This window comes from Vulpes lagopus, chromosome 4, assembly GCF_018345385.1.
Source record: "Vulpes lagopus strain Blue_001 chromosome 4, ASM1834538v1, whole genome shotgun sequence".
NCBI lineage: Eukaryota > Metazoa > Chordata > Mammalia > Carnivora > Canidae > Vulpes > Vulpes lagopus.
The window spans coordinates 57,928,884-57,951,918 of record NC_054827.1 but is presented as its reverse complement, the minus strand read 5'-3'; the positions used below and the strand labels follow the sequence as shown (position 1 = coordinate 57,951,918).

At 44.0% G+C, this 23,035-nt stretch overlaps 1 protein-coding gene across 1 annotated transcript in view; it reads right to left on the bottom strand.

The window, feature by feature from the left end:
* CNTNAP2 (contactin associated protein 2) overlaps nucleotides 1-23,035 on the bottom strand; it is a 1,951,553-nt gene that overhangs the window by 5,324 nt on the left and 1,923,194 nt on the right. The window lies entirely within an intron of this gene.

Genomic DNA, 23,035 nt, shown 5'->3' with positions numbered 1-23,035 from the left:
TGCCAGGCACCCTGACACATATTTCTTCATACAACTCTTCAACACTTCCTGTTTTCCCAGATAAGATCTCCGTTTCAGACAGACCCATCTTATTATTGTTTCCACAAGATCACAGCACCTCCACCCCCAGTTTTGGCTGTTCTCCCTGACATGAGGCCCAGAGAAGCACTATAAATCCTTTGGAGGAATATTAGAGAATCTTAGAACAATCTGAACCAGCCTACTCCAGCTCCACTGACAGGCAGGCTTATGTGCTAGAATATTTTTTCTTATGTTTGGCTGAAATCTGCCTCCTATTCACTTTTATCCCATGCACAATTGGCAACATTGACTATTTTTTCAGGGTTTTTTTTAATAGCTTATAGCATTAGCTTAAAAAGTAATCATTTCTTTAAATTAATATTTTACATGGCTCTAATAAAACATAGTACATGTCAGGCATTTGTAAGGAGTAAAATTTCCTAAGAGTTGAGAATAATATAAACTGCCTAAGGAGATGTCTATTTCCTTCCCTATTCTAAAAAAAAAATAAGAACCAGTTGTATTAAATTTCAATCTTCTCTAAGATTGATTTCAAGTAGACAAAAGCCAAATAGATCCTGAAGTCTTTCTATAGGTCAGCAGAGTATCTGTCATCATCCACACAAGCCAATTCAGCTTCAAAAATGATTTCACATTCGTTGGACTTCTGTTTTAGAAGTTAAGGTTTAAGGCAAATATTCCAACAGAAGCAGCTTCTCCTTCAGCAGATTACCTTAGTCTAGTCAGAGCCATGGTCACTGGATGGCATCAATTAGATATTTTAAAAAATTTTAAAGCAGTTGTTTGGCACAATTCAACATGTACACACTGAGGAAACAGGTTTGTGTTACATTCAAGGCCAAGCTCACTGAGGGCTTGGGTTTTCCAAGGCTCATCCTTAAGCTCTAGATTTCCAAGGATTCTCAGACAATGATAAAAAGTAGGTAGAGCCTTTCCTCTCCTTTCCCTAGGAAATAGGGCAACCAAACAGAGAGACCAGATTCTACTAGCAAATGCGATTTAACTCTCTTTGACTTGATATTCTTACTGAAGACCGGGAAAATTATACTTTTCTGGACGTATCATGTTCCAAATCAGCTTGGCCATCGGTGCCCTTCAGACCTGTCGATTTGAGTAAAACAGACACTAAGAAAGATACAAATGAAAGAGAACTTAACTCTGAACCCTCGGGAGCTTTCATATTACCCTAACTCCTTAACTGGTGAATATGGAAGAGACCTTTTGGTATTACGTGCTTATTTTAACTGGTCCAATCCTAAATCTAGGGAGACAGGGAAAGGGGCAGAACCAGTGTAAAGTACAGTGCAATCAGTGCCCTTGCCCTGCCCTTCAGGACTTTCTGGGGTAGACAGCATGGACCAGTATTCAAATTCCCAAGTATCAGCCCAAGAATGCAATGATCTTGCATGTACAGGCTCATCACCTGATGCTAAGAGGGATCATAAAATTATCTTGAGTGAATAAAAATGGCTTACGTAAAACAAATAATGTTTTTTAGAAACCTTGGTTTCTTCTTTAAGCCTGAGTTTTCTCTTGAGAGAAGTAGATGTGACAAATAAATTTATTCAGGCATTTGACGCGTCTTTCCTGAATGCCTACTATAGGTCAGGTACCATTCTAAGTGCTGGGGATACACAGTAAACAATAAAAATGATGGAAATTGTTATTAATGAGAACGTCCTATGCCCCATTGAAGAGTTTGGTTTACATAGTCAAAACACTCATCTGAGGCATGGATGTGGTTACAGCTATGACCCTATATATTTACAGTAAATTGCCTAAAATTGCTTTGTAGTTGCCGCGTTGTAACTCATACACTCATAGGGCACAGTAAGATCTGGTTATCAATGCAATAATTCCCTGACATAAACCATCCTTCTGAGATGTAATCACCCTTCTCTGGACATGATTTAGTCCACGTCCTTCTAGAAAGTCATCAAGCTTATAAGTGGCCTCACTGGGACTGGAAATCAGGCAGGATTAATTCGAGTCAACCGTCTTCCCCGTCCTTCCTTTTGAGGGCTGGGAAGAGACAGCCAGGTGAGGAAGTCCCAGGGTTCAGACAGTTTAGCTCGGGCAGGTCCTATGGGAGGAGGGGCCTTTTTTAGGGGCTAGGGGAGAGAAATCTGTTTTGCCTTGGATATACTCAGTTTGAGGTGCCTATGGGACACCCAGATGGAGATATCTTCTGGACACTTGATATTTTATGAGGGGCTCATATTTCTCATCTCCTTTTGATAACCACAGAAACCTCCTCACCACTTTTAAATAATAAGAACCTTCAGAATATATTAAGCACGGAGACGTAAAATTACAGCGGCAATTTTGCTATTATTCCATTGTGTGATATTCATCATACTATGAAACGGTTTGCTTTTCTACTCCGGGTGATGTGGATGGTAAAAGGTGGTGCAGTTTCTCTCTGCTTCAAAACCTACTTTATGGCTTTGCATCCTGGGCCACAAAACTTGAGAGAAACACAGGTATTTAGAGATACTGATACGCTTCTCTCTGGTTCCCTCAAAGTTATTGACATAAACGGTAGTGGCAGGTGTGGGTATGACCTGAGATGACCCAAGGTGAACAAGAGCTAGAAGAGAACATTGAAAAATATCCCAGGATTGCCTTTGGTATAAAATCTGAACTCCTTGGTAGGGGGAGAGAGAGAGGCCACCCTTGAGCTGAATTTCTCTCCTGCTTCTTCCCTACCAGGACCACTTTTCCAACGCGACATTCTAGATGCTTCAGGTCGACATGTCCTTGCTCGTCCATATGGCCCTCTCACATCTGGCTTGCCTTTCCTCTCTTTGTCTACCAAATCTTGCCTTTTTCCTTAAATCTAAAACTATTCTCAGCCACTTCAGTTACATGTCCGGCACTCTTTAGGGGTGATCAATCTTAGTTCTCGTCACTCCTTACAAGGTAGCCATCCTCTTAAAGGCAGGGGCCAATCTTAATTATGTTTGCGGTCCCAATGACAAATAGTATAGACAAGTAGCAAGAGCAAATGAGGTATCTGTTAAAATAAAATCTGTCCATGAAGAGAGGTATGTATATAAATGTTCTGTAGCCTCTCCTAATACTAAAGTGTCCTGGGCAGGTGTAAATTTGGAAGTCAGCTGCCTAAAGTCAACTCAACTCAACTCAACCCTTAAGGCAAGGCAGCATGCTTATTCTTCCCAATAAAGGAAATTAGCACATTGAATATAGAAATTCACTAGTGGTTTCTGTGTCCACTGGTCTTTGGTTGTCATCAGAAAATGACCAGTGGAAAACCCTCAGGTACAATGGAAGTCCTTATGAAATTCAAGGGCAGGGTTCTGTTTCTCGCATGAGCATCCTTATTTTCATGGCTTAATTTACACCTTAAGCTTGGTTGTCCTAATGCATGTGAGTCCTTACTCCCTTGAGGCAGATCTGTTTTATTCTGGCAAGCACAGCATGTGCTATTTTGATAGATTTGAAATGATTTCATTTTAATTTTCCTTTCCCCCAGGGTACCGGCATCCTCTGGGAAGCACAGGAAACATAGGGAAACACGGAAATTAGGAGACTGAAGCACAAAGCTCATCCGTGACACATGCTCCACTTTGGTCCATCCCACCCCCAGTGTGCTGGGAGAGCTGAGCAGTTTTAGGGGTACTACACTATCAAGGAACCTATATTTTGGGAAATGTCATGAGTAGGTCAAAACAGACTGGCTGGCTCAGTTGATAGAGCATGTGACTCTTGATTTTGGGGTCATGAGTTTTGAGTCCCATGTTGGCCATGGAGCCTACTTAAAAAGACAGAAAACAACAAAACAAAAATTATACACGTCCAGTAAAGTGATCAGATCTTAGAACCGGGTAAGTAAAAATATGCTTTCGTCCCCTCCCCAAAGAATAGAAAGCATGGATGTTTTAGTCTGTTTCTAAAGGTGTTTGCCCTTCCCTTTGCTGCACTCTTACAAGGACTTACTGGGGAAGCAAACGACAACAGTGTAATCAGCACCTCCTAATCTGATCACTGTGCAGGGCTGAGCATGGTGCCTGCCCTTCCCTTGCGGCGGAGACAAGCAAGGCTCTTGAGCGCCAGGAGCAAGTTGTGAACCCCGCCTGCAGGGGCGGTGGGGGGTGGCAAGGGACATCACACAAGGGCTCCGGTCACCATGTAGGTTGTTTATATGTGATGAGTAGTAAAGCTGTCAATCCTAGGATTATAAAATCAGTCATCACTTGGATAACTCTTCCTTCACGTATAAAACTCATTAGGGCCCAGATGAGTGAGTGGTTGATAGAATCAACCTGGAAGTGTTTTCCTTCCATTGAGGAGTACAAAACATAAACTTACCTGAAATTCAAATTTCAGGAACTAGCTATTTAGGGAATATAATAACAGCACTTCTTACAAGTCAGGCCCTGTTTAAGTCCTTTTCACGTATTAACTCAGGTCATCTTCGTGTTGGACCCTGAGAGGTGGGCGTATTCATCCCATTTTGGAAGGGTGAAAGCTTGTCTGAGGTCCCACGACCAGTTAAGTGGTACAGGCAGGGTTCGAACCCAGGAAACTGGCTCCTGAAATGATGTACAAAGCACCAGGCTGAACTGTTCCCGATGTTAGGAGCAGGCCTATGGACAGTGGTTCCCCGTAACTGTACATGGTCAACATTGGCTCTATCACATCATCAACACAACTGCATGGCCTTAAGGCAATGAACTAATTTAGCCCAGTTGTTTTCACTGTGGTTGGTGGCCTGCCTGGGGGAGCCAAGGGTATATAAAGGCTTCTGACTACGCTTGTCTAGGTTCAAAAGCTGAGCATCAGAGACCTTTCATCTGACAAAGGATAATTCCACATGGTGACAATAGCAGCCAACCAATGGGGTAACCTGTGAACCAACATTGTAGGACAACAGAAGACCAAATATTCCCTCGGTTCTGGATCTGAGTCCCTCATGGGCCCAGACAGCACAGAGAGAATGCTTATCACCACCACGGTAACACTTGCGAAATCGTGAAATCATGAAGAGCACTAATTGTACTTTAAAACATCACTGTCAAAAAAATAAAAAAATTAAAAAAAAATTAAAAAAAAAAAATAAAACATCACTGTCGGGGATCCCTGGGTGGCTCAGCGGTTTAGTGCCTGCCTTCGGCCCAGGGTGTGATCCTGGGGTCCCGGGATCTAGTCCCACACTGGGCTCCCTGCATGGAGCCTGCTTCTCCCTCTGCCTATGTCTCTGCCCCTCTCTCTGTGTCTCTCATGAATAAATAAATAAAATCTTCCAAAAAAAAGAACATCACTGTCAGAATATAATTTCTGATTGCGTTTATAGAATGTGAAAAATTAATAGAAGTTTCCAGGCAGGTGCTTAAGCACAAATGAATGATTTAGAAGACAGTTCTACATACGGACTATTAAAGGAGATTTGAATTCTTTAGCCTCAACCTTCTTCCCTGTCCCATTGTGCAGGCACGGAGAGGACCAAGTAAGTAAAGCATATTTTTTTTTTCCTTTTAAACTACACAAGATAAATAGCTGCGGTTCTTATTTACTAAGTTTCGAAATATGTAAAATTGTAGACTTTAGGCTCAGAAACCAATTGCAAATAAAACACACATTTAAATGCATATAAAAATAAATCGAGATTATCTAACAGAAAACCCCCCAAATGAAAGGCACGAAAAGCTTCAGGTTGTCATAGATCAGGGACAAAAAAATTAGATAGTAGCGGACATCTCCTAGAGAAAAAATCGCCATGGAAACCACTTGAGCTTCGGCATCTAAAGTGATAATTTGAGATACTTGAACAAAACGGCTGCTATTAGTTATAATTTAATTTAGATTGCCACGTGATTTTTGCAGCGGGGGCTGGGCCAGATGATGTATATATGTCTTTGTTCTTCCCAGCGTCTTTGTTTCATTTCGCTTTATTCTCTCTTCCAACTTGAGCTCGGTGGCAGAAAATTATTATTTCTTTTCAAATAATTTGTTTTGGCCATTCACTACCGACTGATATTTTAGAAATCCATGAAAGCAAATGGTGGCCGACTACAATGGTGAAGATATAAGGGGACATTGTTTTATTTTCAGAGAGGCCAGGGCTGATCACATTTTCAGGAGGGAGAGATTTCTCAAGGCCACCGGGTTTTTATCCGGGCAAACAGGGTGCGGCACGTTTCCACATGAGCCTCAGTCGCATACTTCTACCTCTATACTCACTTCCGTTTTTGCAGAAAGATAACCAAGCCAGAATTTCAATTTCAAGTGGGGACGAGATTATGCATTTTGCCTTCTGACTTAAGAAGCTGAACAAGCCTTATGTTTCCAGCTTCATGAAGGAGGCAGCAAGTGGGCAGCTGCTTGGCCCGGTGTCAGAGATCCACTGACCAAAAGAGGTGAATCAGGTGACAATGCACAGAATATAGGACCTGGTCATCATCTGCTGTATGTCCGATTGTCTAAATAATGCCAACTTTTGCACAGAAGAACCGAATGGGCAATTGCTTAGATTAGATTTCCTCCTTTTTTCTTTTATTCCTTTTCTTTTTCTTTCAGGCCAACTCTGAATCATCTCAATTAATTGCCTTGTTTTATAAATTTATTTTTTATTGGTGTTCAACTTGCCAACATATAGAATAACACCCAGTGCTCATCCCATCAAGTGCCCCCCTCAGTGCCCGTCACCCAGTCACCCCAACCCCCCATTAATTGCCTTTTAGGAAGAAAGGTTTGCTGATATTCCCAGATGGGGCTGACATCACATTCTTTTGTCTGATTAACTACAAATAGGTATGTAGGTATGTGAATTGGAAATAGCCTGTTACCGACTTTGTATTCCATGAAATACAGGTTAGGCGCACGGTATCCACTCTCACCTTGGACAAAGGTGTCTTGTTAGTGCTCAGGTGGGCCAATGGTTTCTTCTATGTTAGTTTACAATGTTTGTGTCTGTTGGCAGAGCTGTCGCTGGAGGATGTCAGGGGCACTTGCAGATCAGAGGCTGCGACAGCTTAGGAGGCTAAATCCCAGAGGCCCGCAGCGGGGAGGTGCTGGCCACCTACTCACGAAGCCGCTTCCCGGGGATCTTACCATAGTTTTCAAGCCAAGCCTTGAAAGCCTAGATCGGGGGATCCCTGGGTGGCGCAGCGGTTTGGCGCCTGCCTTTGGCCCAGGGCACGATCCTGGAGACCCGGGATCGAATCCCACGTCGGGCTCCCGGTGCATGGAGCCTGCTTCTCCCTCTGCCTGTGTCTCTGCCTCTCTCTCTCTCTCTCTGTGACTATCATTAAAAAAAAAAAAAAAAAAAAGAAAGCCTAGATCGGGGAGCCCCAGAGCCAGGGTGGTGGTGGGGGGACTCGGAGGTGTGGTGCTCCCATCACGATGCACACTGCCATCTACTGCTTCCTGGGCCTGCCTTCACTGCCCACCTCTGCCACTGGGCGATAAGAACCCCCCCACCGACATCATCAGGGACGCAGGAGTCTCCCACCTGGGGGAATATCATCCATTTAACCCCCTTTCTGAGGGCATACAGGTTTTCCCCAGGGCACTCAGTGGCAGCGGGAACCCCTATGCCCCCATCCCGGGGCTGGCACTTCTATTTAAATTAGGGCTCCAGAGGTTGGGGATGGGGGAAACCGTGCCCTGGGTCACTGGGGGGCTCTCTAAGCTTTTTCTCCTTCCCTCTACTTCATTCTTTAAATTTTTTTTTATTTTTTTATGATTTTATTCATTTATTCATAAAAGACACAGAGAGAGAGAGGCAGAGGCATAGGCAGAGGGAGAAGCAGGCTCCATGCAGGGAGCCCGACGTGGGACTCGATCCCGGGACTCGAGGATCACACCCTGGGCCGAAGGCAGGCGCTAAACCACTGAGCCACCCAGGTGTGTCTCCAAATTTTTAAAATTAAATTCAATTTAACTAATATATAGTGTATTATTAGTTTCAGGGGTAGAGCTTAGTTATTCATCAGTTGCCTGTAACACCCAGTGCTCACTGCATCATGTGTCCTCCTTCATGCCCATCCCCCAGTTACCCCCCCACCCCCGTCCCCTCCAGCGACCCTCACTTTGTTCCCCAGAGTTAAGACGGGGTGACTGGGTGGCGGGCACTGAGGGGGGCACTTGACGGGATGAGCACTGGGCGTTATTCTGTATGTTGGCAAATTGAACACCAATAAAAAATAAATTTATTATTAAAAAAAAAAAAGAGTCTCCTGCACTTCATTCAGATGTGCCTTGAGGCGACAGCAAACAAACTGGTCCCCGAGTGCTGCGTGCTTTGGTTCAGAGCTTCTAAACGTCAAGGCCTACAAGCCACCTGGGATCCTGTGAAGATGCAGACTCCGACGGAGTCCGTCTGGGGTGGGCCGCCTGGGAGCCTGCATTTCTGGTGGCTGCTTGAGTACATGCCTCCCCTGGAGCGGCAGAGCTTTAGCCGAGACCTCGGACGGTTCGTGTCTCGGGCTGTTCTCACGTCTGTGTGTTTACGTTACTGTGGTGTCTGAGAGGGAACTGAAAGGATTCCTTCCGAGAAACTTGGGCTTGCTTGGTTTTGGTTCTTTGGCCAAATCATGTGCTTTCAACGAGTTGCCCTGCTCCGTTTCCTTTAGTTCTCTCCCTTTTGGTGTCATGAAAGCTACAGCAGGACTCCGCTTTAATTTCTGAGTTCTATTCTTTGGTATTTTGAATGCAGAGGGGGGAAGGTCTATCACTAGCCAGTATTCAGAGCAGTCTAATAAAAAACAGCCAGAGACTTAAATAAATGGTGATCTAAGGCATGCCCTTGGGAGACCTTTCTAGGCTAAAAAAAATAACACAAGTTAATTCTCTAAAGCCAGTGTATGGGGGTGGGGGGGAATACTGTGCTATTGGCACTTGGGTTCTTTTTTTTTTTTTTTTTTTAAGATTTTATTTACTTATTCATGAGAGACAGAGACAGAGAGAGATAGACAGGCAGAGACACAGGCAGAGGGAGAAGCAGGCTCCACGCGGGACTCAATCCTGGGTCTCCAGGATCATACCCTGGGCCAAAGGCAGGTACCAAACTGCTGAGCCACCCAGGCTACCCCGGCACCTGGGTTCTTGATGTCACAGACGCATTGAAGGTACAGAGAAAACAGACCTATTTTTCAAAATATGGGGTTGTCGATTTTTCTGGAATTGGGCTGTTTTATGAAAGCATTCTTGTGTCCCTGCTGCTGGTTCTTGCATGGGTGGAAGCTGTGCCGTGAGAGAGGGCAGCCAGCTCAGGGTGCAAGGCCCGTGGCCACACTGGAGCATGGTGTGTCCAATATTCCAAAGCACCAGAGTGACCCTCTGTCACTTGATGAAATGCTGGGTCACAGTTACTGACTCATTTACCAAGCCCAGTGACCACCCCTCTGCTGGTACAGAGGGGTCTCAGCGGATATGATTTGTGGTTAATTATTGGCAAAGCAGCATTAGCAGGAGTTGGCTGTCTGCTGAACAGTGGAAACAGTCTCGGTTTCTAAGGACAGGGTGGCTGAGAACATGAGGGTGGGCGAACAAGCCAAAGACGGCGCCTTTCCAGACACTTCCTGATGTACTTCACCTTCCCTCCCAGACCGTGGTCACGGGGACACCACTGAGAAGACCAATGCCTTCCGGAGACCCCGAGGCTCTTGTCCCCAGACTTCCACTGAGAAACACACCCACTAGGCATCATGCCAGTAATGGAAGGTTTTGGACTTCCAGAACTGATGGCTTGGAAGCTTGGTGAAAATCATTTTCTTATCACCCCAAATCTACCCAAGAGATGTTTCCTCACTTGTGAGAATATTTAGGCACATTGAATCATTTGAGGGACCAGGCAAGGATGAATGTATCCTTTGGCTCCCCCTTCATGGAAATTTCTAGTAAATTAAAAGGCCATAATTTGACTATGGATCGCTCTTTTGGACAGAGCTGGGTATTGCAGATCTGCTTTTGTCACCATCGTATCTGCTTCTGTCACCATCCTATGTGTCGAGGGAGTATAGTGAGTAATAAAATACATTAAAAAAAAAACACTTAATCTGCTATAACATCTCTATCTCGGCTTGCAGAAAACCAGCCTTCTGCTTCAGATGACGAATGGGGACTGGCTCTGTCAACATCCACGTGGTTTGGGCCTTGTCGGAGGTCTATATTGGAACTGCTTTCTCATCAAAAGGTAAAACTGACCCTTTTATCCCTGAGTTCAGAAACCAGTAGAGAGGGGAGGAAGGCTTCTGAGAACACAGGGGCGTACATGGAGATCACAGCCGCTGACTGGCTTCTGGCTCCCCTGTGTGGCCAATTAGAAACGGGGAGTGAGCGACTCTAAAGTGCTTTTAAAAATTAATTCTGCACATATTTTGAGTCTTTCATCAATGCCCAGTTGGGCTCTTGCTTTTGAAAGACTCTTTTCAGCTGCATTAGCACGACTGAAAATTCATAATTCCAATCCCAAGACAATGCCTTTTCCTTCAAGAAGGCTGACCTCGTAGCACTGAATCTACACTCTCATGCTAGGTGTTTCTGCTGTCTTGTGAACTCTTCTTGAGTTAACCTCGGATCTCAGAAGACAACTGTTTTTGCTTGTTGGCGGGTGGAATGACTAACGGTCATCAAAGAGAACCGTGTAAGACAAATTAAGGCTTCCCGGGGTTTTCCACAAATAGATTCCTCTTCATGCTGGCTCACACCATTATCAAGATGCGATAGACTCCCAGCACGAGCCATGTGGCTCTGACGCAGCGCTTCGCAGTCATGTCAACCGAGTGTGCAAAACACACGTAATTGGCTCTAGCCGTCTTGGGGATGATTTATTCCACATCGAAAAAGAGAAAATGGGAAGGAAAAAGGAAGATGTATTTAGTAGCAGGGACTTCACCTCTAGAGATACAGATTATTATTTCAAGACTTCTGAATTATGTTTAAGGGATGACAGGAGGTAGGAGCACAAATATGAATAGGAACTGGAATAGTTTCTTTCTTTCTTTCTTTCTTTCTTTCTTTCTTTCTTTCTTTCTTTCTTTCTTTCTTTCTTTTCTTTCTTCTTTCCTTTCTTTTCTTTCTTTCTTCTCTCTCTCTCTCTCTCCCTCTCTCTTTCTTCTTTCTTCCTTCCTCCTTTCCTTCTTTCTTTTCTTTTCTTTTCTTTTTTTCTTTTCTTTCAAGGTTTTACCTGTTTATTCATGAGAGACACAGAGAGAGGCAGGGACATAGGCAGAGGGAGAAGCAGGCTCCCGGAGGGGAGCCCGATGCGGGACTCCATCCCAGGACCCCGGGATCATGACCTGAGCCAAAGGCAGACACTCAACTACTGAGCCACCCAGGCGTCCCTAAATTTAGTTTCTATTGAGAGGAAGGGTAAGTGGGAAAAGCTCTGACTCTGGAAGGAGTATACCTGAATTTGAGACCTGTTAATGCTGTTCTCTGTACGGTTTTGAGCGAGGTGCTGTCAACACTGGGGCCACTGGCTCAGTCTTGAAGGCACATGAAGACTCTCTCGGGGACACGGAGCCAGCCTCGGGAGTTTTGGAAAGCTCCCCTGGTGATGCTAATGTGCGGCCACAGCTGAGCTAGCCACTGCTGTGGCCACTCAGGTGTTCTCTGAGGGAAGGAATGCATTTCTTTTGTGAGTTGATTTTTCCTATCTGCAAAATGTGGCTAATAACACCCAAACATACCACAGAGGGCTACTGTCAGGATAAAACAAAACCAGGCATGATAAGCAGTGTAGCAATTAGAGTCATTCACAAATCTAAGCTCTCCTTTGTCTGTATCCTTTCCAGGCTCCTAAAAGTTAAAATTCCCAAGAAATGTCTTGAAAGCTACTTTTAGCCTTTCTAAAGGGGAAATTTCAGAGCAACCCGACTCCATCTCTATGTTTAAGATAATCACAACCACATTAATATCGATATTAATGTACATTTACGTTTTAACACAAAATTGATTTCACTTTTTCCCCAAAGCCTTCTAGGGTTGCTCTCAGGCAGAAACACAGCAGCAGGATCAAGAATCCCCCTGAGTCTTTAGACACTTCTGAGTAGTCTGTGCAGAGCCTGGGGAATCAACCACAGATCTTTTCAAATGAGAGAAACAACTTATCTATTATTGGTGGTTAGAGTGACTTTCTTCTGAAAAGCGATGGCTTTGGGTCAAACACTTCATCTGGATAATGGTTCTGCAGCTTTCAAAATCATAGGCAAGGACACAAGGCCCTGATTTGACAGCAAGGGTAGAACTAGCATTTCCAGGGGGGGATGAGTGGCAGGGATTCCCTTGGGAGAACTCACACTCGGGGATTCTGACAATAGTCTTTCTGAGTGACAAGTCAGTGAAGGAAGTAATGTCAGATTCATCTGGAAGATGCTGCATTGCCTTGAATGGCTCCAAGGGATACGTCTGGATGTTCATATACAGATGATCCAGTAGGAGGCCTCAGAGAGGGGTCTGATGGAGCCAAGGTCAGACTCAGACATCCCTGGACAACTGACCTCAAACCTGCTTCACTTTTGTGTAACGTGACTTTGATACAAGAACGAGGCAAAAATGGACAGTGGGACCTACTGGAGTCGGTGGTTCTGCTGTCAACAGAGAAGTCACTGACATGCTTGGTGTCCCCCTGCCCTTCCCAGCATGACCGCTGATGGAGCGGAGGGGTTGGCCAGGGACAGACCTAGGAGAGCCAGGGCTCTAAGGGTCAGGGGCTGCAGAGCACGGAGACCAAAGGAATCCTAACCTCCTTGGCTTCCAGATCTACTGTGAGGGACAAAGGGGAAGCGAAGACCACAAAAGAGGCAGAGGAAAACTGGACGGAAAGTGAAACCCACCTGAGGGAGGAAAGAAGGACCTGATATGTGGTCCCAAACCTGGATGTCGGAGCCTCTTTTGATTTTACCACAGTGGAGTTCCAGAGAGTTAGACAGTCTTGGTCAGGAAAGGATGGAAGCCTTGGGCAAAGGCAGCCCCCTAATCGGGTCAGGCATGGAGCCACAAGGGAGAAGCAAGGGTGTGGAGGGGGTGGTGCCCTGCACCTCAGCCCTGCATCCTGCATCCCTCATTTCTTCATCCCCGGTCCCCACTGCTTTGCAAAATGCAAGCCTGCCAGATTTGTTCTTTCGGTGACACAGGGAGGCTGTAGCAAGGCAAGGGGTCTCTAGAGGCTTTTCAGGTGCTTCAGATAAAAGTATTTATGCCAAGACACTGCCTCCGGGAGGTGAGGTCAGTCAGAAGTGAGTCTTGGGCTCGGAGCTTAGATTTGTTAACTTTGGTTCACATTCCTCTGTAAGAGAATGTCACACACACACCAACAGTGAAAATGAGATCTTTAGACATTCAAGTTACAAAGGTCAAGAGCAGCAAATATACATTTAAAGAAGCCAAGATAGGGATCCCTGGGTGGTTCAGCGGTTTAGTGCCTGCCTTTGGCCCAGGGCGTGGTCCTGGAGTCCCGGGATCGAGTCCCGGGATCGAGTCCCGGGATCGAGTCCCACATCGGGCTCCCTGCATGGAGCCTGCTTCTCCCTCTGCCTATGTCTCTGCCTCTCTCTCTCTCTCTCTCTCTGCCTATCATGAATAAATAAATAAATCTTTTAAAAAAAAAGAAGCCAAGATAAAAGCAACTGGTAAGAGAAAACAGAAAAGTGACAGAATAAATCCAGAACTGGTTCTTTTTGAAAAAAAAAAAAAAAAAGTCAGTCTAATCAAAAAGAAAAGAAAACCTAAATCTAGTATAAAATACTTGAATGAGAAATTTTCTGGAGGATGGAAATTGATTATAAGAACTTATTTTGTTCAACTATGGCAATGAATTTGAAAATCTAGATTAAAAGCACAAATTCTGGAAAACCATAACAGAAATCTTTACAGAGGACAAAGAAAATCTAATTAAAACAGTTACCATAGAAGAAATTGAGAGTTGTCAAAGAACTATGCCCACCAAAACCCCAAACAATATATTTTAGAGAGGTGGGAGTCCTAAGTAGATACTGCCCCAAGTGTGGAGCCTGACCAGGGGCCCAATCCCAGAACCCTGAGATCTCACAACCCTGAGATCTCACAACCCTAAGATCACAACCTCAGCAGAAACCAAGAGCTGGGCGCTCAACTGACTGCGCCACCCAGGTGCCCCACAGGGTAAGTCTATTAAATTTACAAGGTTCAAGAGATGCTCCAAGGCTACTTATATCCTTGAAATTCACAGTGAAGTCCGTGGCCCTGCAGCATCAGCATTACCTGGGAGCTTGTTAGAAATGTAGAATCTCAAATCCCATCTCTGATCTACTGAGTATCATTCATTAATTTCCCCAGGTGATTCTAAGCTCATTAAAGCTTGGATGACACTTGTTTGTTCTTCCACTGGTTGGAGGGCAATGGGTAAATCCAGCACGGTGTGACTGGGGACCACAAGACTGAAGTGGTGTCGGCAGCGCTGGGTTCTTATCTGGAGGCTCTAAAGAAACGTTTGTTTCCAGGCTCATCCTTGTTGGCAGAACTCAGCCTTTGTGGTTGTAGGACTGAGGTCCCGGTTTCCTTTCTGGCCAGTATGATCTGCTCTCCTAGAGGCCTCCCACATTTCTTGCTGTGTGGCCCCTTTTGATGAAGCTGGAATAAGTTTAAAACCCAAATCTTATCCCCACCCCCTAAAAAAAACCTATCTCACCCAAGAACTATTAATGTAAAAAACAAACAAATTGAAACCAAACCACTATGAGTTTTATTTATTTATTTTTAATTTATTTATTCATGACAGACAGAGAGGGAGAGAGGCAGAGACCCAGGCAGAGGGAGAAGCAGGCTCCATGCAGGGAGCCCAATGTGGGACTCGATCCTGGGCCTCCAGGATCACACCCCAGGCTGAAGGTGGTGCTAAACCGCTGCGCCACGGGGGCTGCCCACTATGAGTTTTAGTAAAATTACTTTAGTTATACCTTGAGAGGATTCTTTTCCATGATCAAATGTGGTTAAGGCTAGGAATGAAAGCTTGGTTCACTATTTGAAGATCTATTACTACAATTCACCCCATTACTTTACCCCAGAAGAGAAAGAAGTGGGTCATGTTCATAGATGTTGAAGTGGCATTAGATACTGTTTAACACTTAACACTTGATCCCAAACAAAAATCCTTAAGATGTCATAAGCCTACGGGAATCCTTAAGATACATACACATGTAGGACATGTTATGTGTTAGGTGGGATTCTAACACGGCCCTTGGTGTGCACGTACTTGTGTCACATTTAATCAGATATTCATCTTCGTGCTGCTATATGGACTCTGCTAAATTAATTGGGTGCCAGATGAGCTTATCTTAAGATAGGGAGGGTTTGTTTGATTTGTTTCTTTTTAACTGCTTTTCCTAAAAAGAGAAACAACTTGGAAATTTATCAGGAAATGTTTTAAAGTCATATTCATGCGAATTTTGTACGGAAGGGATGCCATGATAAGTGGAGAGACATTCTCCTGCCGGACAGGGAAACATTATTTGTACAGATGTCAATTATGGTGCAATTAACTTACACGTAAAATTCAATCTCAATAAACATTCTAGAGAATCCCAATGAAATGACTGGAATTCTAACACCACATGGGAAAAGTAAGTGTGCCAGGATAGGAAAGTTTTGAAAAACAGAATAAAAGGGAAACCAGCTTTACGAGATATTAGCTGCTATTATAAAAGCTGAATCATTATCACAGCTTGCTACTGTCTCATGAGTCAGATCAGCGTCCTAGAGCAGGGAGTCCAGAAGCAGATTCAAATGTAAAGGGCAATCGTGAATATGATAAAGGCTCAGGAGAGGACGGAAGCTCACCATGAGTGCCGGAACAACTGGCTGGCTAGTCGGGGAAGAAAAATTTAAAAAGTAGGACTCCTAACTTACTCCTCCCACCCAAATAAATTTAAAGTGGATTAAATATGTAAATCTTACTGGGGCAGGTGGTTACCTGTTTAACTCTTGATTTCAGCTGAGGGTCCTGGGATTGAGCCCCTTGAATAGAGCTCCACGATTAACGTGGAGTCTGCTTGCCCTTCTCTTCCCCCCTCTGACCCTCCTGCCCACGTGCACTGGTGCATGCTCATATAGTCTCTGTCAAATAAATAAATAAATAAATCTTAAAAAAAATAGATAAATCTTACAAATAAAGTCATTAGAAAAGGATGTGAAATATCTTTTTTTTCTTAAAGATTTTATTTATTTATTCATGAGAGACACAGAGAGAGGCAGAGACACAGGCAGAGGGGGAAGCAGGCTCCGTGCAGTGAGCCCAATGCGGGACTCAATCCTGGGACTTCAGGGTCATGTCCTACGCTGATGGTGGCGCTAAACCGCCGAGCCACCCGGGCATCCCAAGGATGTGAAATATCTTAAAAATTAATTAATTAATTAATTAGAGACAGAACGAGCAGGGCAGAAACAGAGGGAGAAGCAGGCTGCCCACTGAGCAGGGAGCAGATGTGGGGCTTGATCCCAGAACCCAGGGATCATGACATGAGCCAGAGGCAGATGCTTAACCAACTGAGCCACCAGGCGCCCTAAAAATAATTTCTGAATGGAGAAGGCATGACACAGAACCCAAAAGCCATGAAACCCTCATATTTCACCCTGGAACATTTTAAAGTTTTCACATGGAAAAAAACCCCTTATGTTAAAAAAACTAGAGAGCAAACCTTAAACATGTAGCAAAACACTAATTTACTTCACATATAAAGAATTCTTGTAAGTCAAGAAAGTAGTAAATGACCAACCAATAGGAATGCAAATAATTCTTTGGTCAAGAATAGAAAGAGTCCGTGGAAAAATAAACACAAGCTACTGGTTAACACACACACAGAGACTTAAATCTCCCTCAGGATTAATGTAATCCAAATTAAAACAACACAGTTTCATTTTTTTTTTTTTTCAAGTAAGACCTAACAACATTCAAAAGAACATTGTGATGTACTAGGTTGGCGAGTGTGCGGGGAAAGGGACACTCCTATCTTCCTGGATCGGAGGCGCGATTATCTGTGGAGGCTGATCTAGAACAGCTACCGAAATTAAAAATGCATCCTTCAACCCAGCAAAATCAAATCATGTGTACAAAGCCATCATTATGGAAACAAAAGATGGGAATGTCAATGACCATTTGATCACAAATCTGTAGCTCTCATATTCTACTTGACTTGGGCTTCCATAAATATGCTTGGCACTTCTCCAGAAAAGGACGATTTGCACCATTTGCAGGAAAACTGCACATTAGAAAAGGGGCTGATAATTGTTGCCTGCGCTTGAACAAATGCTGTTTCGGTCACGGAAGGGAACAAAAACGACAAAAGATAATAAAAAGATTAGGTATCAGAGATTGAATGCATTAATCATGCAATCTTTGCATAAGGATGAAAACAGGGATCTGCTCAGAAATAATTAAGATGTAATTATAAGAGCTGGAATGATTATTTTAAGTGCTTGCAGGTGGTAAAGAAAACCAACTACCAGCTTGTAATTATGGCGGAAACTGAATAGATACATGCAGCTTTGAAATGTTCATTATATCCATGAAGACATAAAAATATTTTATCTTCAGATGGTGGAAAGGAAATTTGGAAGATAGACAAGAAATCAAGTCGTTGAAAATCACGGCGATAGAGGTAGGGGCGCCCTTGGAAATCAACTTGCTAAAAAAAAAAAAAAAAAAAGAAAAGAAATCAACTTGCTGTTTCCAGTGGTAAAGGATCTTGGAGAGGGGCAGCTTCAAGTCTTCCTGGCCAGTGCCCGGGGGTGGGGGTGGGGGTGGGGGTACTGTGTTCTGGGGTCTAACAGGTGCAGGGCAGTTACACTGAGCCATCCCAGGGACCACATTCCACCTAGTTCCCAATTTATTTGGGAGAAGAACCACATTCCTTTTTTTTGTTAATTAAAAAAAAATTTTTTTTTTTGAAGAACGACATTCCTAAGAGAGCTGGTTTTTCAATTGTTCTTCCAACCTGTGAATCCAGGTTCTGGATCTGTGAATCTCCCAACCAGTGAATCCACTGGACAAGTTGGGGTCTGGAGCCTCTGGATTCCTGACAACCTGTGACCTTGGGTACGGGAGAGAGGAGAACTAGTCTGTGTCAACTGTTTTCCACTCTGCTCAATGCTTTAGGGCTCTCCACGTCCTGCCTGCTTCCCTCCAGGGGGCTGTGAGTATTCTGGTCAGAAGCATCTCAGGATCAGATGTGGGTTTGCTTCAGGCTGGGAGCCCAGGGGCTCTAGGGTAGAGCAGGTACTAGGAGTTTGGCTGCCAGCACCTTCCAGAGGCCAATGCCCCAGGGCATCTCTGGGGCGCGATGCCCCTGTCGCATACTGTGCACCTGTGCTGAGACTATAACCTGCATGTACTAGGAGTCCTGCAAGGCAGCAACCAGTCATAAGTTTTCTAACTAGAGGATCTCTTAGGGAATGAAATCTTACACTGTAGAGTGCCTTGTCTATGTTAATATATATTTTACAAATTTATTTGAGAGAGAGAGAGAGAGTGAGAGAGTATGTGAGCAGCAGGGGAGGGGCAGAGGGAGAGAGAGAGGGAGAGAGAGAGTCCCAAGCAGCCTCCCCGCCGAGTGCCGAGCCCAACAACCCCAAGATCGTGAGCTGAGCTGAAACCAAGAGCCGGATGCTTAACCGACTGAAGCATCCAGGTGTCCCTCTCTGTTAATTTTTTTTTTAAATCCTAGGATGTGGCCTTTGGTCTGATGTATTTTGTATCAAATCTCATGAATGTGATAAAACAGCCCAACACTTAATACGCATGTCTCCCGAAACAGCTTGATGTACCGTTTGGAGTTGTTACTTGGTGCAGAAATTTATGGCATCAGACTCCTGGATTTATTTTCTCTGGTGTTTGTTTTGTTTTTGTATTTTACAGAATGTACACTGCCATCTGCAGCTGGCTCTCTGCTGGCAAATCCATGCCATTTTAAGGAGATAAGATTCTCTGGATTTGACAAAGAGGAAAAACAGAGCTCATAATTCTGAGGTGAATCACAGCAATTTGTCTGGTGCTCTGTGACCTATACATGAACCAGAATTCAGGGCTGGGGTTTGCTTTTTCTATCTTGTAACTACTGTACTAAAGATATTCTAATGGCCAGCATGATGTGCTTTATAAACAGGCCGTACTTGTTATCAAAGGGGAGGAAAAACTAGGCAGGAAAAAAAATATTGGCTGGATGTTTCTCATACAGCAGAATTGTTTTTTTGTTTTTGAAAGATTTTATTTATTTATTCCTGAGAGACACAGAGAGAGAGAGAGAGGCAGAGACACACGCAGGCTCCATGCAGGGAGCCCGACGTGGGACTGGATCCCGGGACTCCAGGCTCACGCCCTGGGCTGAAGGCGGCGCTAAACCGTTGAGCCACTCAGGGATTCCCAGCAGAATTGGTTTAAATCAAATCAACATAGTTTTATCATTTTCCCCTGTGAAAAAACACACTCTACCGGACACATTCTAGGCACTTGTGTTTGTGACGCTCCTGTCATAACTGCCCAGTGTTTTCTAAACTCCGATCATGTGGGAACCAGCTTGACTTTTTTGGCCAAAATCCATGTAAAACCTAATTACTATTTATTTACTTATTTATTTACTTATTTTCACTAAATTGACCCAGTTTCTATTTAAATAAATGCACTGATTACACTTTATATTTCTACTGAGTTACTCTATTGCCTGTCAAGCCTGTTTTTTTTTTTCTTCTTTTAATTAAAGAGTGGGAGAAGTGTTAAAGGCATGCCAGAACCAAAAAGGAGTCTTTCTCTTGGACGACATAAGGGCTGGAAGAGAAGAGAACAGGAAATCACTTTATATTATGTGATGTCACGTCTATTTTCTTCCTATAATGACCTGGAAACCCCCTCTCAAGGCCACCGTGTTGCACTACTCGAGAGCCATAGACTGCAATGCGAATGGCATCCCTCAGCGTTGTGCAGTGCACAGCCTGACCAACCATAAATGTCCCTCACTTTGCAAAACAGTGACGGAGCCCAAAAGGCTTTACAGAGGTAAAAAGAGTAGCTTAGTGAGTAGTATCATGGAAGAGAAAAAGGATCTTATCACTTCAAGCCAGCATACCTTGAAATACTTTTTTTTTTTTTTTTTTGGCTTTTATCCTTTGGTATCATCTCAGATAAAAGAAAGAAATGTAAGAGAGCAGAAGGCACACAAGGTCTAAGAGCAGATGTCCTGAATTCTAATTTCCAGGTCTCTGGGAAGCCAGTGTCTGGTGTGAGTATGAAGTGAGTAGCCCTACTTCATCACCAAGATCCTTTGACTACTAAGGCCACAAGGACTCCCTCTCCCTATTCTTCATAAATTCACCTCCTTTATTTTAAAGGTGCATCTCCCCACCCCATAGCCTTTCAAATTCAGTTTGCAGCTCATTCCAAAAATGGAAAAATAATCTGGTATTTTTCTCAAACTGAGGCTCCTCCCCGGGTGCAGCCACTTGTACGACGATGGGCTTTGCTGAGAGCCACCGAGTCTGGCCCCACACTGGGGGTTTCTTGTTTCTTTGTTTCGTCTTTTTTCCCCCAGTTGTAAGTAGGCAGACCTGTGCTCCGCAAGTTCAGATAAAACTTCTCTATCTTGGTGAACTTCCTAACAAAAGAAATGGTCAGAGCAGCCCAACCTTTTGTAAGCTTATTGCTGCGGCCTTTTAACTTGTGATTTTACCATATATGAAGGCTTCATTGTTTTTCATAAACTGGATTTTCTTTTTTCTTTCTTTCGGCATTATTTGGGTATTTAATTTTCTTGTCTTTTGGTAACCCTACTTCCAAGGGCCTAGCAAGGGGGCTGTTGGTAAGCTTCTCTCTTATTTGATTCTTTTTTTTTTTTTTTAAAGCGTTTATTTATTTATTCATGAGAGACACAGAGCAAGAGAGACGCAGAGACACAGGCCTAAGGAGAAGCAGGCTCCATGCAGGGAGCCCGATGTGGGACTTGATCCCGGGTCTCCAGGATCACGCCCTGGGCTGAAGGCGGCTCTAAACAGCTGAGCCACCCAGGCTGCCCTCTTATTTGATTCTTATAGGATTCTCAACCTTGACTGCACATTGGAATCCTTGGTGGGGGGGTGGGGGGGAAGGATGGGTGGGCATCTAAGAACACCTGTTTTTCACTGCCAGCATATCTGCCTTAATTGGTCAGGGGTGCAGCCTGGGTATCAGGATTTTTAAAAGCCGATAAGGTTAATTCAAAGGTGTGTCTGAACTGGGTGTTATATGTTGGCAAATTGAATTTAAATAAAAAATTTAAACAAAACAAAAAAGTGCATCTGAGATTGAGAACCACGGCACTGGATTTAGTGGTGCAAACTCTACTGTGCATATAAGCCTCCTGGGGAATCTTGCTAAACTGTAGATGCTGAATCAGTGCACCTGAGGTACCGGCCTCAGATTCTGTGCTCCGAACAAGCTTCCAGGGAACACGCTGCTGGTCGAGGACCACACTTCCCACAGCACCAGAGGGGTCAATCCACTTCCAACTGTCCTTTTTTTTTTCAAACCAGGACTCATTAGCGCTGACCTTCATTCTTTTCCTGTCTTATCCCTACACGTTCACACATGACTCAATAGGCCGCGCTGGTATTTTTGCACATATGCTGCTGTTTTGTTGTGATAGTGAAGATTCTGTTTCCACGTGAAAGATTCTCTGAAAAAAGCAAAAGGCTCCCAAAGAGTAGGGGGCAACTGCTGATCTGGGGGGGGGGTCCATCTAGAACTGAGTTGGGATGAAGATGATTTTAGGTTGAGGACATTTGGGCTCAACAGGTGCAGAAAGAAATCTTTGTGGAACTTCGTTTAGCTGCTTGGACGTGGCAACTTCTGGAAAATGAGATTGCCGTTCTCTCCTCTGGGCAGCTGTCACTCCCAGGAAGGAGATGGAGAGTAGCGTACTAAACGTGCTCTCCCAGGGGACTTTGGCCTTGAAGAACACAGACCATTCAGAGCTGCACAAACAGCACTATTGCACACTTTCTTATCTCCTTTTTTTTTTTTTTTTTTTAGAAATCCATTTGTTTTTCCCATGGAGGCCTTTTCTCCTCCTTCCTTTTTCTCTACTAGTAAGGCATTTTAACAACTAACATTAATCGAGCTACTTCTGTGAGCTCCTGTATGCACAGGAACATTTTTTTTCTCCTGTTAATATGCCTTTTATCAGGTGTTTTTTTGTTTTTCGTTTTTAGACAAGGCAAAGATGGAGAGAGAACCCTAAGCAGGCTCTACACCCAGCATGGAACCCAATGTGAGCTCAATCTCATGACCCTGAGATCATGACCTGAGCTGAAACTGGATTCAGATGCTTAACCGACTGAGCCACCCAAGCACCCCTGCCTTTTATCAGTTTAATTTGCAGGCCCCCATAGACAGAACATGAGACAACAGAGGGAAAGTTCTTCTCTGACACTAGTAAGTATCCTTCCCTTATTTTTCTCTGTTCCCTGTGCAGCCCTCCACCCCCATTCTCTCATTTTCTTTAAAGAAAAAAAATCCAATTACGTTATCTAAATAAGCCTTCTGCTTCATAGTTCACAAGCTATTTTCTATCCCTTTAATAAAGTTCATGAGATAGACACACATATTCTTCTAGAAGTATCCCCCAAATATGGAAATGGCTGGCAAAGAGGTTGATGCAGTGGCCGGCCAACACCAGGTGAGGACTCTGCTCAATGCAAGTGGCAATTCTCTGCAAATGGACCTTTTGTGACAGTGCAACCATAATATCGGGGTTACAGATATTTGATTTAAACATTGAGGGGCACCTGGGTGGCTCAGTCAGTTCAACATCTTGCCTTCAGCTCACGTCATGATCCCAGGGTCCTGGGATCGAACCCTAAGTCAGGCTCCCTGCTCAGCGTGGAATCTGCTTGTCCCTCTCTCTGCCCCTCCCCCTGCTCCTGCTCTCTCTCTCTCTTTCTCTCAAATAAATAAGATCTTAAAAAAAAATAAACATTGAATAATTACACAAATGTTCCCTACATACATTTTTTTTTTTTTTTTTAT